This window comes from Silene latifolia, chromosome Y (assembly GCF_048544455.1).
Source record: "Silene latifolia isolate original U9 population chromosome Y, ASM4854445v1, whole genome shotgun sequence".
In the NCBI taxonomy this organism is placed as follows: Eukaryota; Viridiplantae; Streptophyta; class Magnoliopsida; order Caryophyllales; family Caryophyllaceae; genus Silene; species Silene latifolia.
The window spans coordinates 347847291-347861367 of record NC_133538.1 but is presented as its reverse complement, the minus strand read 5'-3'; positions in this window follow the sequence as shown (position 1 = coordinate 347861367).

Sequence of the window (14077 nt, the reverse complement as noted above, 5' to 3'; positions counted from 1 at the left end):
GAAATTATCCACTTATCGAAAAAGCAGCCCTCGCCGTCATCGTTGCCGCAAGGAAACTGAAACCCTACTTCGACGCACATCCCGTGACGGTCTTAACCGACCAGCCATTGGAGAAAGCGTTAGAAAAATTCGAAAAATCCGGCAGACTTATCAAATGGGCAGTGGAGCTTTCCGGCTTTAGCATTCAGTACAAGCCGAGACCTTCGATAAAGGGGCAAGCACTTGCAGACTTCCTGGCTGAGTGCACATATCAAGAAGAATCACATCTCGGCGTATGGGAAGTGTATACCGACGGGTCCTCCACGGCGAACGGCTCGAGCGGCATCCTTATCACCAGCCCTAACGGGGACGAGTTTGAGTACGCCTTGAAGTTTACCTTCTCGGCCTCAAACAACGAATCCGAATATGAGGTGGTGATAACTGGAGTCGAGTTAGCTAGAGCTGCCGGGGCGGAGCATATCGTGTTGAAGACAGATTCACTCCTAGTGACTAATCAAATCAGAGAAGAGTATGAGGCTCGAGACGATGGGATGGTAAGGTACCTGGAAAGGGTAAAAGCTGACACCGCAAAATTGAAATCTTTCCAAATACAGTGCATCCCCAGGTCTGAGAACAACCGAGCCGACGCTCTCTCAAAACTTTCCAGTTCAAGCATCAAGAATGCCAGTCAAACCGTGCTGGTGGATATCAGAAATGCTAAAAGCATCACTGAGACCGCCGGCATGGTGGGCGACATCGAAGCCGAGACGACGTGGATGACTCCGATAATGAAATACAAACTGACAAAAGAGTTACCGGAGGACCGCAGTCTCTCTCAGAAGATAAGAAGGATCGCCGCAAGGTACTTGGTGTTCGAAGGAGAGTTATACAGAAGGTTCGTAATAGGACCACTTTTGAAATGTGTCGGCCCAGCCGACGCGGAGCTTATACTGACAGAGATTCACGAAGGCATCTGTGGACACCACATGGGGGCGAGAACGTTAGCCCACAAAGCTCTCCGAGCCGGCTACTTCGGCCGACCATGCTTTGAAAGATTCCGAGCAAAGACCAAGAAGTGCAAGAATTGTCGGATGCATGCTCCGTGTACATGCACCTTCCCGAGACCTGCAACCGGTACTTAGTCCCCTACCATTTGCACAATGGGGGATGGATTTACTAGGACCATTTTCGACGGCCTCGGAGGAAGGAAGTACCGATCGTCGCCATTGACTACTTCACCAAATGGGTCGAGGTCGTCGCGGTACCTGCCAAGACCACGGCGGCCGTAAGAAAGGTGATTTAGGAGAACATCATAACTCGTTTTGGGTTACCCCAAGTCATGGTATTTGACCACGGCCGAGAGTTTTGGAGTGACATGGTGATGAACTGGCTGGAAGAGCTCGGTATCAAATTCGCATACTCCTCCGTCTGCCACCCTCAGAGCAACGGGCAGGCGGAGGCAGCTAATAAAACAATACTGAACGGGTTGAAAAAGAAGGTTGAAGATCTAAAGGGAAGATGGGCTGATGAACTACCCGGCATCCTGTGGTCACTTCGAACCACGGAAAAAGAAGCAACAGTGGTACGATCCATTCCACCTAGTCTATGGGTCCGAGGCCGTCACAGCAATTGAAGCGGCGGTGCCGACATTTAGAACGCAAACCTTTGACCCAGTCGAAAATGAGGAAGGCCTGAGAGCCTCCCTAGACCTGGTCGAAGAAAGTCGAGATACGGCACGGCTCAACTTGGCAGTATATCAAAACCGAATGAGAAGAGCATACAACCGTAGGGTCCACAAAAGGGACTTAAGAGTAGGAGATCTAATCCTAAGAAAGTCGGCCGCAACAAACAAAGAAAACATCCATGGTAAAATGACGGCCAACTGGGAAGGACCCTACAAAGTGGTTGAAGAAATGAGGCTGGGGACGTATCGGCTGACAGACATGGAGGGAGTGCCTCTAATGAGCCACTGGAACACAGACAACCTTAGAAAATACTTCATATAGCGGCGGAGGTGTCCGAGACCGTTGTGGGCACCCCGACGCATGATTATATCTAAGGAAGAGTGATCCAAGTTTTCCATCAAAGTGAAGAGTCCCCTCCGTAGTCGCACCAAGGTAGACGCCACGGCCAAAGCTGGGCAGTCACCGCAATGGCAGTTGATACTCGCGAAAGCGACCAACATGCTTAGTAGACGCCAATCGGGCAGTCACTACCAATGCAGTTGATACTCGCGAAAGCGACCAACATGCTTAGGAACGTATAAGTACAGTTGAGAAACGCAAATCGACCGCCTCGGCCAATCCGGAGTGGCGGAGGAAGCGATCAATATGTCTACAGATACGAACGCTGTCGAGCCGTAACCTCGATTGCCTCGGCCAAAGCCGGGAGTGACGGGGAAACAACGACCGATACGCTAACATGTTCACAACGGCAGTTGGGAAGCGCAAATCTGACCGCCTCGGCTAAGACCGGGAGTGGAGGAGGAAGCGACCGACATGCCAACATGTTTAAAAACGTTTAAGTACGCGGTTGAGATACGCAATCTAATCGCCTCGGCCAGGCCGAAGGTAAAAACGAAAAAGCGCTCAATATGTTAAAAACGTAAGAAGACAACTCAATGGAGAATGAGATCAAAGCCTTGGCCAAGCCGGAGGCAAATAAACAAACTTTATTGAAAAATGTTTACAAGGCAAAACAAAGTCGACGGCCGTCCCCATAGGGATAGCCTAAACACAACCTACCAAAGTTTATCAAAAAAAAAGAGAAGGTACAACAAAAGGTTACAAACATAAGACTTGAAGCGCCAAAAGGATGGCAGGGAGGAAAGGCTCAATAGTTGGCCCCCGAATAGCTGAAGCTGTCAGAAGGGCCGGGTGAATTTGGTGACGACCGCCCGTCTCCCTATGCTTGTTCTTTGCTCGCCACCGTGCGATGCAGCATCACCAACGGTGGGCGGCCCAGAGGAAAGCTTGGCGGCTTCACTTGCCTTTGCCCTCCGAGCCTCCTCTCGGCCTCCTTCACCTTAGCATCCCGGGCCGCCTTCTCCGCAGCCTCCTGAGCGGCCTTCGCCGCCTTCGCCTCATCCGCGGCCTTGGCCTCCGCAACAGCGGCCTTCTCATCCAGAAGCCGGTCAAATTCTTGCCACGGGAAGAAGCCTTCAGGAACGAGCTCTTTAATTGCATCCCTGGTAGCATCTTCAGCTTGGTCCCGGTACTGGGCACACATGTCAGGGATGATGACCGTCTTCAGCGTCTCAATGTCCTTCTCCCTCTGAGCAAGGATAGCCTTTGTGTTCTTATGCTCCTTCGCCTCAGCCGAATGCAGAGTCTTCCATCTCTCCTTCTGCTCAACCACGACCTTATAGCCGCCCTCAAATTTGTCTTTCTCCCCCCGCAGCTTAGCAGCGTCAGCCTCAGCCTTAGCTCTCTCGGCCAGGACCGCCTTCTCAGCGTCCTCCCTAAGCTTTCGCTCAACGAGGAAGTCCTTCATGGCGGCCTGGAAGTCCTCCTTCGACTTCTCGGCCTCCTTTTTAGCAGCGGCAAGCTCGAGCCTAAGTCGTTCAAGCACAGGGGTAGCTCGAGCCATGACCTTTTCTTGCTCCATAACATGAGCGTCGGCTAGTTCAGCCCACTTCACCAGCCTCTTGGACAACCTTATGCCTTCCGCCGTAAGCTGAGCGGGGGAAACCTTCTGGGATGAGGAGTCGACGGTGACATTTCTATTGCCCGTGTGCACAGACTGCTTCTCCAATTGCCGCTCAGTGAGAACGACAGCTGGCGGCGGCTGATCTACAAAAAATCCAAACAAAGCATCCATGTCAACATTCATCGACATATCATAAAGCCTGTCATCAGGGACGCCTAGGGAACCTGCTAAATCCGAGCCATGGGTTAGATATGTACCAGTCCTAGCCTTCTTGGGCAGAGGGCCTGACCCCCCTTCTCTTTCCACCGCTTCGGTAACGAAAGGGGTCTTTTCCTTCCTCTTATTTGAAGGAGGAGGACCCTCCACAACGGTGACCTCCTCTTCAACATCGACGACCACCTGCTCCTTTTGGATTACGGGGATTGAAGATTGAGCTGGAGTTGACGCCGTTGACGTCGTTGCCGCCGTAGACGTTGTTTTTGGTCTCCGGCGCGGCACGTTACCGCCGATCTCCGCTCGAGCCGCCGCCACATCCATTGCCTTCATCGCCTGCTCTATAAGCTCGTGCGGGGCCAGTCTGCGATCACGTGGCGCGGCCTTAGGATGCAGCTCAACAACTCTCCCGCCCTGGTCGAGTCCCAACCTTTTTAGGATATCGGCGAAGAGATCCTGGACGAATCGATCTGCAAGAAACAAAGCAAGAGTTAAGTAAAAGAAGTAAACCGGCAAATCTGAGAAGCATAAAAAGCAAAAGTAGGCCTCACACTGACCCCACTCACCCTGGCCGAGGGCCGGTATGAGGCCGACGTGGCAAAGCAGCTCGTCTTGAAGGACGATCTGCGTCGGGGGCATCCATCCCTTCGGCGTGCCATCCTTCTCAGCCTCGAACAGGCTCATTGCCTGCTCTTCGTCCTCCTTAAGATAGACCTTCTTGGCGTCCATCTTAAGCTTATTCCGGGAGACATATCTATCATGCTCCACCTGATTCTCACACCGCAAGTTGACGCGGCTCTGAAAAGACCGGGGCAGTGGATAGTCCTCCGGCACCTCAACATATACCCACCGCCCCTTCCAGTCCTTGCAAGATGTCAGCTTGGAAACGGTGACGAAACCCGGCTCGGTCTGTATACTATACCACCCCGAGCCACCTAGGGCAGTCTGCCGAAGATGGTGGAGCCGGCGGAAGAGGTTCACCGTTGGGGCCTATCCTTTAAAAAGACATAACCATACAAAGCCAATAATAGTCCTAATGGCCAACGGATGCAGTTGTGCCACAGTGACGTTCATAGCTTTGATTATGGCGGCGACGTGTTCATTAAGAGGAAATCGGAGCCCATACTCCAGATGTCTGATGTACACGCCGATACAGCCTTCGGGAGGGCAACAGACCACCTGATCACCCCCAGGGACAACGATTCTATACCCCCCGCCGAAGGAGTAATGGTCTTCAAAAAGATCAGGACCGGAACAACTAGCGAACTTATTCGTCCAAACAAGATCAGGATTGATCGAGCAGGCTTCACCGTGCCACGAATAACGCGACCTCTCTCGCGGCCTCTCTGAGTCGGATTGGGTCTCTTCATCATCATCATCATCGAAACCCTCCAAAAATTTCTCCTCAATTTCAGGAGAAGGCGACTTGGGACCCCCAAACCCTATCGGGGTGACAACCAGTGACTCCTGCTCATCAGGACGCGACGGTTCGCCCCCCGGCGCAGAGGTACTGGGTTGAGCATCAGCAGAAGACATGGTGACAACAATTATTTAAACAAGTAAAAAGTTGGGAAAAATTTGGCTGTTTACCTTGGAAGAAAGTGTTACGCCGAGTAACGCTTTGAAGACTAGAGAGAAATTTCTTCGAAAAAGCTAAGAGAGAGGAAATTTTTTGAGAAAATGAAGTTTGATGGCCAAAATGAGGGGATACCTGCTCTATTTATAGAGTAAAGCCCATTCAGTGGACCAATCAGAGCAAAGCCCATGAAGCGTCCACCAATCAATGCCAAGCCACGTGTCAGGCATGCAGCCACGGAATGTCAATCGACATAAAGTTACCAATCTTCTTCGACACGCTCCTTGGTATCTACTTGCTAACGGCCAGCTGATCAACCAAGCTTGGTAGCACCGGCCGGGGGCAATCAAAAGCACACGGCACTCTCAACCTTGGTCTCGGCCAGCGCCATTTTTTTCTTTTCCACATTGGATGTCCATTACACAACCATGTGAAGGGGGGATATGGTACGGCCTGAACAGAACCAAGCCGAGGAAGAAGAAGCCGGGGAAGAAGTTCAACTTGCGCAGAATACGCTCAACACTCATCGAAGGTCCATACCACGGCATAGACTACGCTGGGGGCAAATTGATGGGGCATATTCTGCACCCGCTGACCGAGTCAACATATTGATCAAGGTCAAAGTCAAAAGACAGCAAGTCAACGTATTAGACAGCCTAACCGACGCAGCCTGTCGGCCTGTCACTTGGGTCTCGGTCTCGGAAACTAGCCGGCCGAGAGGTATATCCGCGTACTCATATCCAAGTCCCCTCGGCATGGAGTCAACCAGGCCCGCCGGCCTGCCATGGGTCCCTCGGCCGAGGGTAGAACAGTCTTTCCACCTGCTAGCCACTTGGCCACTTGGCCACTACGTGACAAAAGGTGAAAATCTATAAATACTCCACTTCTCTCATTGAGAAGAGGATCCCAAAAACTAACCGAAAATCTGGTATAAACTCCCTTATCTCTCTACAATATACTTTGCCAAGTTAACACACAACTTATCTCTTTAAGTTTACTGACTTGAGCGTCGGAGTGAGTACGCTCGGTACCAAGCCGAGCCCTCAGTTTGTTCATTCTTACAGGAGAGAGCGAAAGGAAGAGACAAGCAAAAAGTAGCCATTCATCAAGCTTACGTGGTCATAAATCCTGCTCCGGAATTACACCCGGAACAAATAGTATTCTACTTATGAAGAGGTTTATATTTGTGGAATTGGCCTTCTTGGAAAGAATTGTTACTTAGGGTTTTATATCTTCAAATTTAGTAATGAGACTTGACGATATGTGATAATCTTAAGTTGTATGGATAAATATATGGGCGAGATTTTAGGGAAACATGTCAACAGGAGATGAAAAGGAGATAATTAATTGCGGATTATATATGTGTGTAGTCACGGCTTTATGTTAGTGTATTAAGGTTATACTTGTCAACAACTTGTAGATCATTTATTTAGTGGAGAAAAGTCTTTCGAGTTGAAAACTTATGAGGTGACTTTGATGACCACATATCATTTGTGATGATTAAGGCATTGGAATAAATGTTTGATGTAAATTAGAGACTTGTTTAAATGATGTTTTAGGTTATGTCAATGTGTTGAGACATGAAAGTTGCCGAATTTTCTTGGGTATATATTTTAAACTTATCAAGTCTGAAGGTATAAAAGAAATTTGGAAAATAAAATGACCAGATGAAACATAGGAAACATTATCAACTTAATGTAATTAGCTTTTATGGAAAAATAGGGGAGATTAAATTGAAGTGGAAATTTCATATTATGATGGGACAAATTTGAATAAAGGTTATACAATAAAGGATAATGAGTACATTTATTGTTTTGTGATCAGAATTTACTTTGTGGTATAAGGTAAACATAATTATCTGGGTGATACAAATTTTGAGTTTATGTGGACATTGATATATAATGCTTAGGGAAACTCTTTATTTGAGGTATACAAATATGAAAATGTTTTGTGGACGAAGCCGCTTAAGGTATGTTCTGCGTGAGATTACATGGAGACTTTTGCACGACAAGACTGGTATTGAAATATATGCATGTTACTTTTTAAAATTGGGGATTTTGAGGAGTGGGTTTTGGACGAGTGTAGCCAGTGGTGAAAAATGTTGTTAAAAGGGGGTGATAATATGTGTTATTACTGTTCCACGTTTGTAGATTAAATCATTTATGAGCGGTCTCCCAACTGGATGTAGTGATCGAAATGTTCAGTGTGGGAGGTAGAAAATATTGTGCTTTGAAATCTCGTATACAATTATTTATATGAAGCTCTTAAGAAAAGTGGTCTAGTTAGTTGCAAGAACTGAATCATATTCTATTGATAGATGATTTTAAATTGCTAATTACATGGATTTTTAAATATTGCGTAGATGTTAGTTGATTTAGAATTTTTGCTTTTAAACATAGTGCACATCTAAATAGTATAAAAGTTGGGTTTTTCTTTGGCTTCTGATTGGCTGATTGATTTGAGAGAATTGGGTGCATATGGGACCCCCCATGATTTATACAACATTTAATTACTCTCTCTCCTCTCCTCTCATCTCCTCTCATCAATTCAATTTATATTTAGATTAATCTTAATCATATATTCATATTCATATGTTAAAAAACTTATGATAAAAAAAATTAAACACATTCAATCTTACACTAAAGATAAAATAAATGGAAATTGTATAGAAAATTAATACAAACTGGATAATTCCATTTCTTCAGAAGCTTTTACTTTCATTTTTTCCAAAACAAATCTTTATTGAAAATTATACGTAGTTGAAAATAATCAAGTTACTTCACCAAAAAAAAATATCAATCAAGTTAATTTGTCATTACTATATGATATTTATGATTGATCAAATTTTTGTCATTAATTAAATTATTAAAAAAATATTTAAAATATTTATTTTATTTTTCTAACTGATCAAATATTTAATAACCAGCAAAAAAAATAAAGTTGCGTATATAAGCCATTCTTTATTTAAAATAAAAAATACCAGAAATATTTTAAAGGAAAAAAAAATTAAAAAGAATGAATTTTTTGTTGAAATCAAAATAATTTAACTATGGTTCATGACACAAACACAATAATCATCAGGAAATAATTATGAAAAATAATTTAAATAGTAGTCCAAAGAGAAAGTATATTTAAATTGAAAAAAAATACTAAAGTACCTCATTAATATAGAAACAAAAAACTAAATATAAAAAATGCTAAAAAGGAATAAGTCTTAAAAACATATTTAAATTAAAAAAAAAAGAGAATATTTTCTTGGAACACAAATACATGGATGATTTAATACTAACAAGAGCATCCGATCTACAATAAAGAGTATAACAAAAGTAGTGAAAATATACTAAAACAAGGAAAAAGATATATAATAATGATTAAAGTGTGAAAATATAGTTAAAAATGAAAATTTTAACATAAAATAATACACCGCCTCTTTTGAAATTAGCTCTTCAAAAATTATGGAGACCCAGATACAATTAGCAATAGATCTACAAATTTCGAGGCACAACAACGCAAATATATAATTATTCGCATTGATCACGCTAGAATCGTGTTCTAATATAGTGACATGGAAAATAGGTGCGATTGATTTGAAATGTTGGATGAGTAGTAACCGTCTTATGCTACTGTGGAGGCGGAGTAATTGGGGAGGGAGAAGGGACGTGGAATGTTGTGAAGTAATGGACAAATGTGTACAATTAGGCTAAGTAAAGAACAAAGGCCGATTAACATTATAGATAGTAAGGGGATAACATTAGGATGGATAATTTTTGAGATGGAGATAGTCAAAGAAAAGAAGCAAGATGAAAAGTCGGTTAGTAATTGTGAGAGGAAGAGGGCGGCTGCGGGGTATAGGTAATATGAAGTAGGGTAAAATTCTTAGAAAGAGTTGATTTTTGTATTTATATATCGTAAATTATAGTGTAAGACGGTCTCATACGGCGAGACAGTGCACTTTTGTAAAAAAGTTGTTCATTTATTGCTAAAACCGTCATTTTTTCCTAAATTATATGTACATTAATGATGAAAACCGTATTATCTCATCAGAAGGAAAAAAGTTAATTAAATTTTACGTATGTTGAATTTTCAATTATAGACTTACTTATATTATCAGGACATTCATATTTAGTAACGCTCATTTATATGCTCCTGAGTCCTGTGTCCAATAATAGCGCATGTTATCATGACCCGTGCATTTTTTTGCACGGGTTTAAAACTAGTTGAAGATTTATCTTGTGGTTTATGCGGGTTTGATGCATATTGGTGGGTGTTACGTCTAGTGCATTAAAATTTGGATTTGGAATTGGAATTGATCTTAGTGCATGAGGTGCACAGGGGTATGCAATTACTTTTTAAACTCGTGAATTTTGACACCCTATGAAAAAGTTTGTAGATTTTGAGGGCAAATATATATAGTTTTTTTTTTTTGCGCAGAGGTGGTGTAAACGAGAATGAGGTAAAAATATGTTACTCGTGTATAAGTAAGTATTTGAATGTTTGTAGAGCTATGATACATGGTTAAAGTTGTCACAATAGTGGTCGTATTATCAATATAAATCGAAAATAAAGATATGGGATTTAAGTCTTTGGATTATGATTAGAGTCTCTCACGCTTGATTTTTTGTGTGAGGGTTGTAAGTGTTTCCATTTTTGATAAACTTGTAAATTTATTATAAGGTTCGCCGGTGGAAGAGTTTGTTGGGAAAAGAAAAGGGGATGGAATTTAGCATTTAAATTTAATTGAGGTTGGAATGATAATGGAAAACGTTGTTGTTGTTGAACAAACAGATTATAGCTCCACCAAAATAGGAACCGAACCCTAGTCTTCAGCTTATTGTTTTTCTGTTATGCAATTTTCACATGTGCCTATACTTTCTCATAATTTGTAGCTATTAGTTCCTCTTTATTAGATGTATAGCTAACCTACTGTAACTATATAAAGAATGCTTGTACATCAGTTTTGATTATCAAATACAATACACTTTCTTCTTATATCTTATATGGTATCACGACCTTAATCGATCCTAACCATCGTCCTTGTTGTTCTTCACGCAACCACCATGTCGACCCACCAAAACTCGCTCATTCCCAACACCGATGAACCAACTAAACCACTTATCTCGATCTCCTTCCCGACTTGTATTAAACTTACACCATCTACCTACCGTGCTTGGCAATACCAAATAACTCGTCTCCTTCGCGGGTATGGTCTTTTCTCCTACCTCGATGGAACCAACCCACCTACACCCACCACCATCACCCCTGCTGTAACCGAGGCTAAACCGAACCCGGACCCGATTCCCAACCCAGCCTTCACCACTTGGTTTAAGCAAGACAATCTCATCTTAGGAGCCTTAGCCGGTACCTTACACGAATCCGTCGCCACGATAATCCTTGATGCCAATACCTTACACGAGGCATGGCAAATTCTTGCCAAAACCTACGCTAATCCTTCTCGAGGACACATCCTTAAACTCAAGGATCGTCTTCGTCATCTTACCCTTGGAGATAGCACCGTCTTCGAATACATGCTTGCCATAAAATCTTGCACCAACCAACTAGCACACCTCGGCAAACCCATGGATGCCGAAGATATCATTGACCAAATAATCCAAGGTCTTCCATCTGCCCAATACAAGACCGTTATCGACGCCGTTCGTGGTCGAGACACACCTATTTCTTTTGAGGACTTCCATGAACGCCTCCTTCAACAAGAACTCTTAGTTAAGCGAGAACCTACTGTAACCAATTTTTAACCCACTGCCAACGTTGCATCTCGCAACTACAACCATAATCGCACCTATCAGTCCAACTACAATCACAACCGAACCCAACCCTTAACTCAGACCACCCACCAATCCAATAACCAACACAACCCGAGACCCTTTAACGGTCGTTGCCAATACTGTCGCGAGACGGGCCATGTCATTAGTGATTGCCCTAAGTTTAAACGTGACTATCCTATGGTCACATTCCCGCCACCAAAAACAACTCGGCCTCAAGCCCACACCGCCACTGCTTCCACTCCGTCTACCTCTGCCTATCTAGTTGATAATGGTGCTAGTCATCACATAACCAAGTACCTCGAAAACCTTGCTCTCCATAGTCCCTATGATGGTCCAGACGACCTAGTTATAGGAGACGGGTCAGCTCTTCCGATTACGCACCATGGTTCATTTTCTACTCTTTCTTCATCTCGTTCCATTTTCTTTAATAATGTGCTTGTAGTACCATCAATTTCTCAAAACCTTTTATCCGTCTCACAATTTTGTCTTGATAAGAATGCTATAGCTTTTTTCTCACCCATTTCATTTTGTATTAAGGATCGCTTGACGGGTGACATTATCATCCAAGGACCGTTTCAAGATGGCGTCTACCAATGGCAACCACCCACCTCCAAACCGAGTGCCTACACTAGTCTTAGTTCGTCTCCCGGCAGCTTGTGGCATGCTCGTCTGGGACACCCTTCCAATGCTACCCTTCGTCATTTAAATTCAATTTACAATTTTCGTATTTCTACTTATTTACATTGTAACTCATGTTTAGTTAATAAAAGCCACAAATTACCTTTTGCGACATCCACCTTAAGTTCCGCTGCCCCTTTTGATTTAGTCTTTTCAGATGTGTGGACATCACCAGTCCTCTCAATCGACTCCTACAAATACTATGTCATTTTTGTCGATCATTATTCTCATTATTTTTGGCTGTATCCGATTAAACACAAATCTGACACATTAATTACCTTTACTCGTTTCAAAAATATTATTGAGAATTATTTTCAAAAACCTATTAAACAATTTTATTCCGATAATGGAGGGGAATATAAAAAGCTAAACCCTCTTCTCCTTGATACCGGCATTACCCACCTCACATCCCCACCACACACAGCCGAGCACAATGGTTTTTGCCGAAAGACGTCATCGCCACATTGTTGAAACTGGTCTCGCGCTCCTTACCCATGCTCAAATGCCCAATCAATTCTGGCCTTATGCTTTTGCGACGGCTTCATATTTAATCAACCGTCTGCCAACAACCACACTCCAAAATAAAACACCCTACCAAATACTCTTTAATAAAGACCCAAACTACAAAAAATTACGACCGTTTGGTTGCCTTTGCTATCCATGGCTCAAACCATATACTATTCACAAACACGATCCCAAATCCGCTCCTTGTGTCTTTGTTGGTTACTCAAACACTCAAAGTGCGTATCTTTGCTATGAACCCGTCAACCAAAAATTATATACCTCCCGCCATGTCCGTTTCGTTGAGCATATCTTTCCTTACACTGATCTTGTTAAAACCAAACCCTCATCCCTTCCCTCTGCTGAAAAGTGGTGCGGCTTAGCTCTTCCTCTACTTGACCCATCTCTCCCTATCCCTCACACTCCTACTGCCACCCACACTCCTCCACCCAATCGACCTCCCTCCCCTGACCCGCAACCTGCCTCCCCACCCGTCACTGCCTCCCGTCCTTCCTCCCCCACCTCGCCATCAACCCCCTATGGCCCTACACCCACCACAGCAGCCCGTATCCGCACCCCTAACCCTTATCATACAACCTCACCCTCTACTCCTCCTCCTCCACCTCCACCTCCTCTCACCTCTTGGCCTACAACCCGCCTATGCAACAACATCGTAAAACCGAACCCGAAATATGCTAAAAATGCTACCGTACCCATCTCTCATGTCACCCCCACCACTACTAAACAAGCCCTAGTCGATCGTCGGTGGCGCAATGCCATGATCGATAAACATCAAGCTCTTCTCCATAACGAAACTTGGACCCTTGTCCCTCGCTCCCAAGCCCAAAACATTATTGGTTGCAAGTGGGTATACCGCTTGAAGTACAACCCAAATGGCACTCTAAAGCAATACAAAGCCCGCCTTGTTGCAAAGGGTTTCCATCAACGGCCTGGGATTGACTATTCCGAAACATTTAGTCCTTTTATCAAACCCGCCACCATTTGTCTCGTCCTCTCAATCGCTGTGGCCAAACGATTGTCTCTCCATCAACTTGATGTCAATAACGCCTTTCTTCAAGGTAAACTCACTGATTCCGTATTTATGGACCAACCACCAGGGTTTATGGACACGGATAGACCTGACCATGTATGTCACCTTCGAAAAGCTATTTACGGCTTGAAACAAGCCCCACGAGCTTGGTACACCGAGCTCAAAACATATCTTTTAAGTCTCCATTTTAAAAATTCCGTCACTGACCCATCGCCTTTTATTCTAAATACCAATCACACTATTTTATTTGTTCTCGAATATGTTGATGATATAGTTATAACCGGTCCAAACCCGTCACATATTCGAACCCTTATTAATGACCTTTCCCGCAAATTTTCCTTAAAGGATCTCGGCCCTTTAACGTTTTTCCTTGGCATTGAGGTGACCCCGACCAAGATTGGCCTTCACCTTAATCAAACCAAATATATTTCCGACTTACTCCACAAATTCAAAATGGATGAATGCAAACCCGCAACTACACCCATGCTAACCCACCCTCCACTTGTCAACGAACCCAACGAACCCGTTGAAAACATCACTGATTATAGAGCAATTGTTGGGAGTTTACAATATTTATCCTTAACTCGACCAGACATTGCCTTTCCCGTAAACAAGCTCGCCCAATTCCTCACTCATCCAACTTCCTCA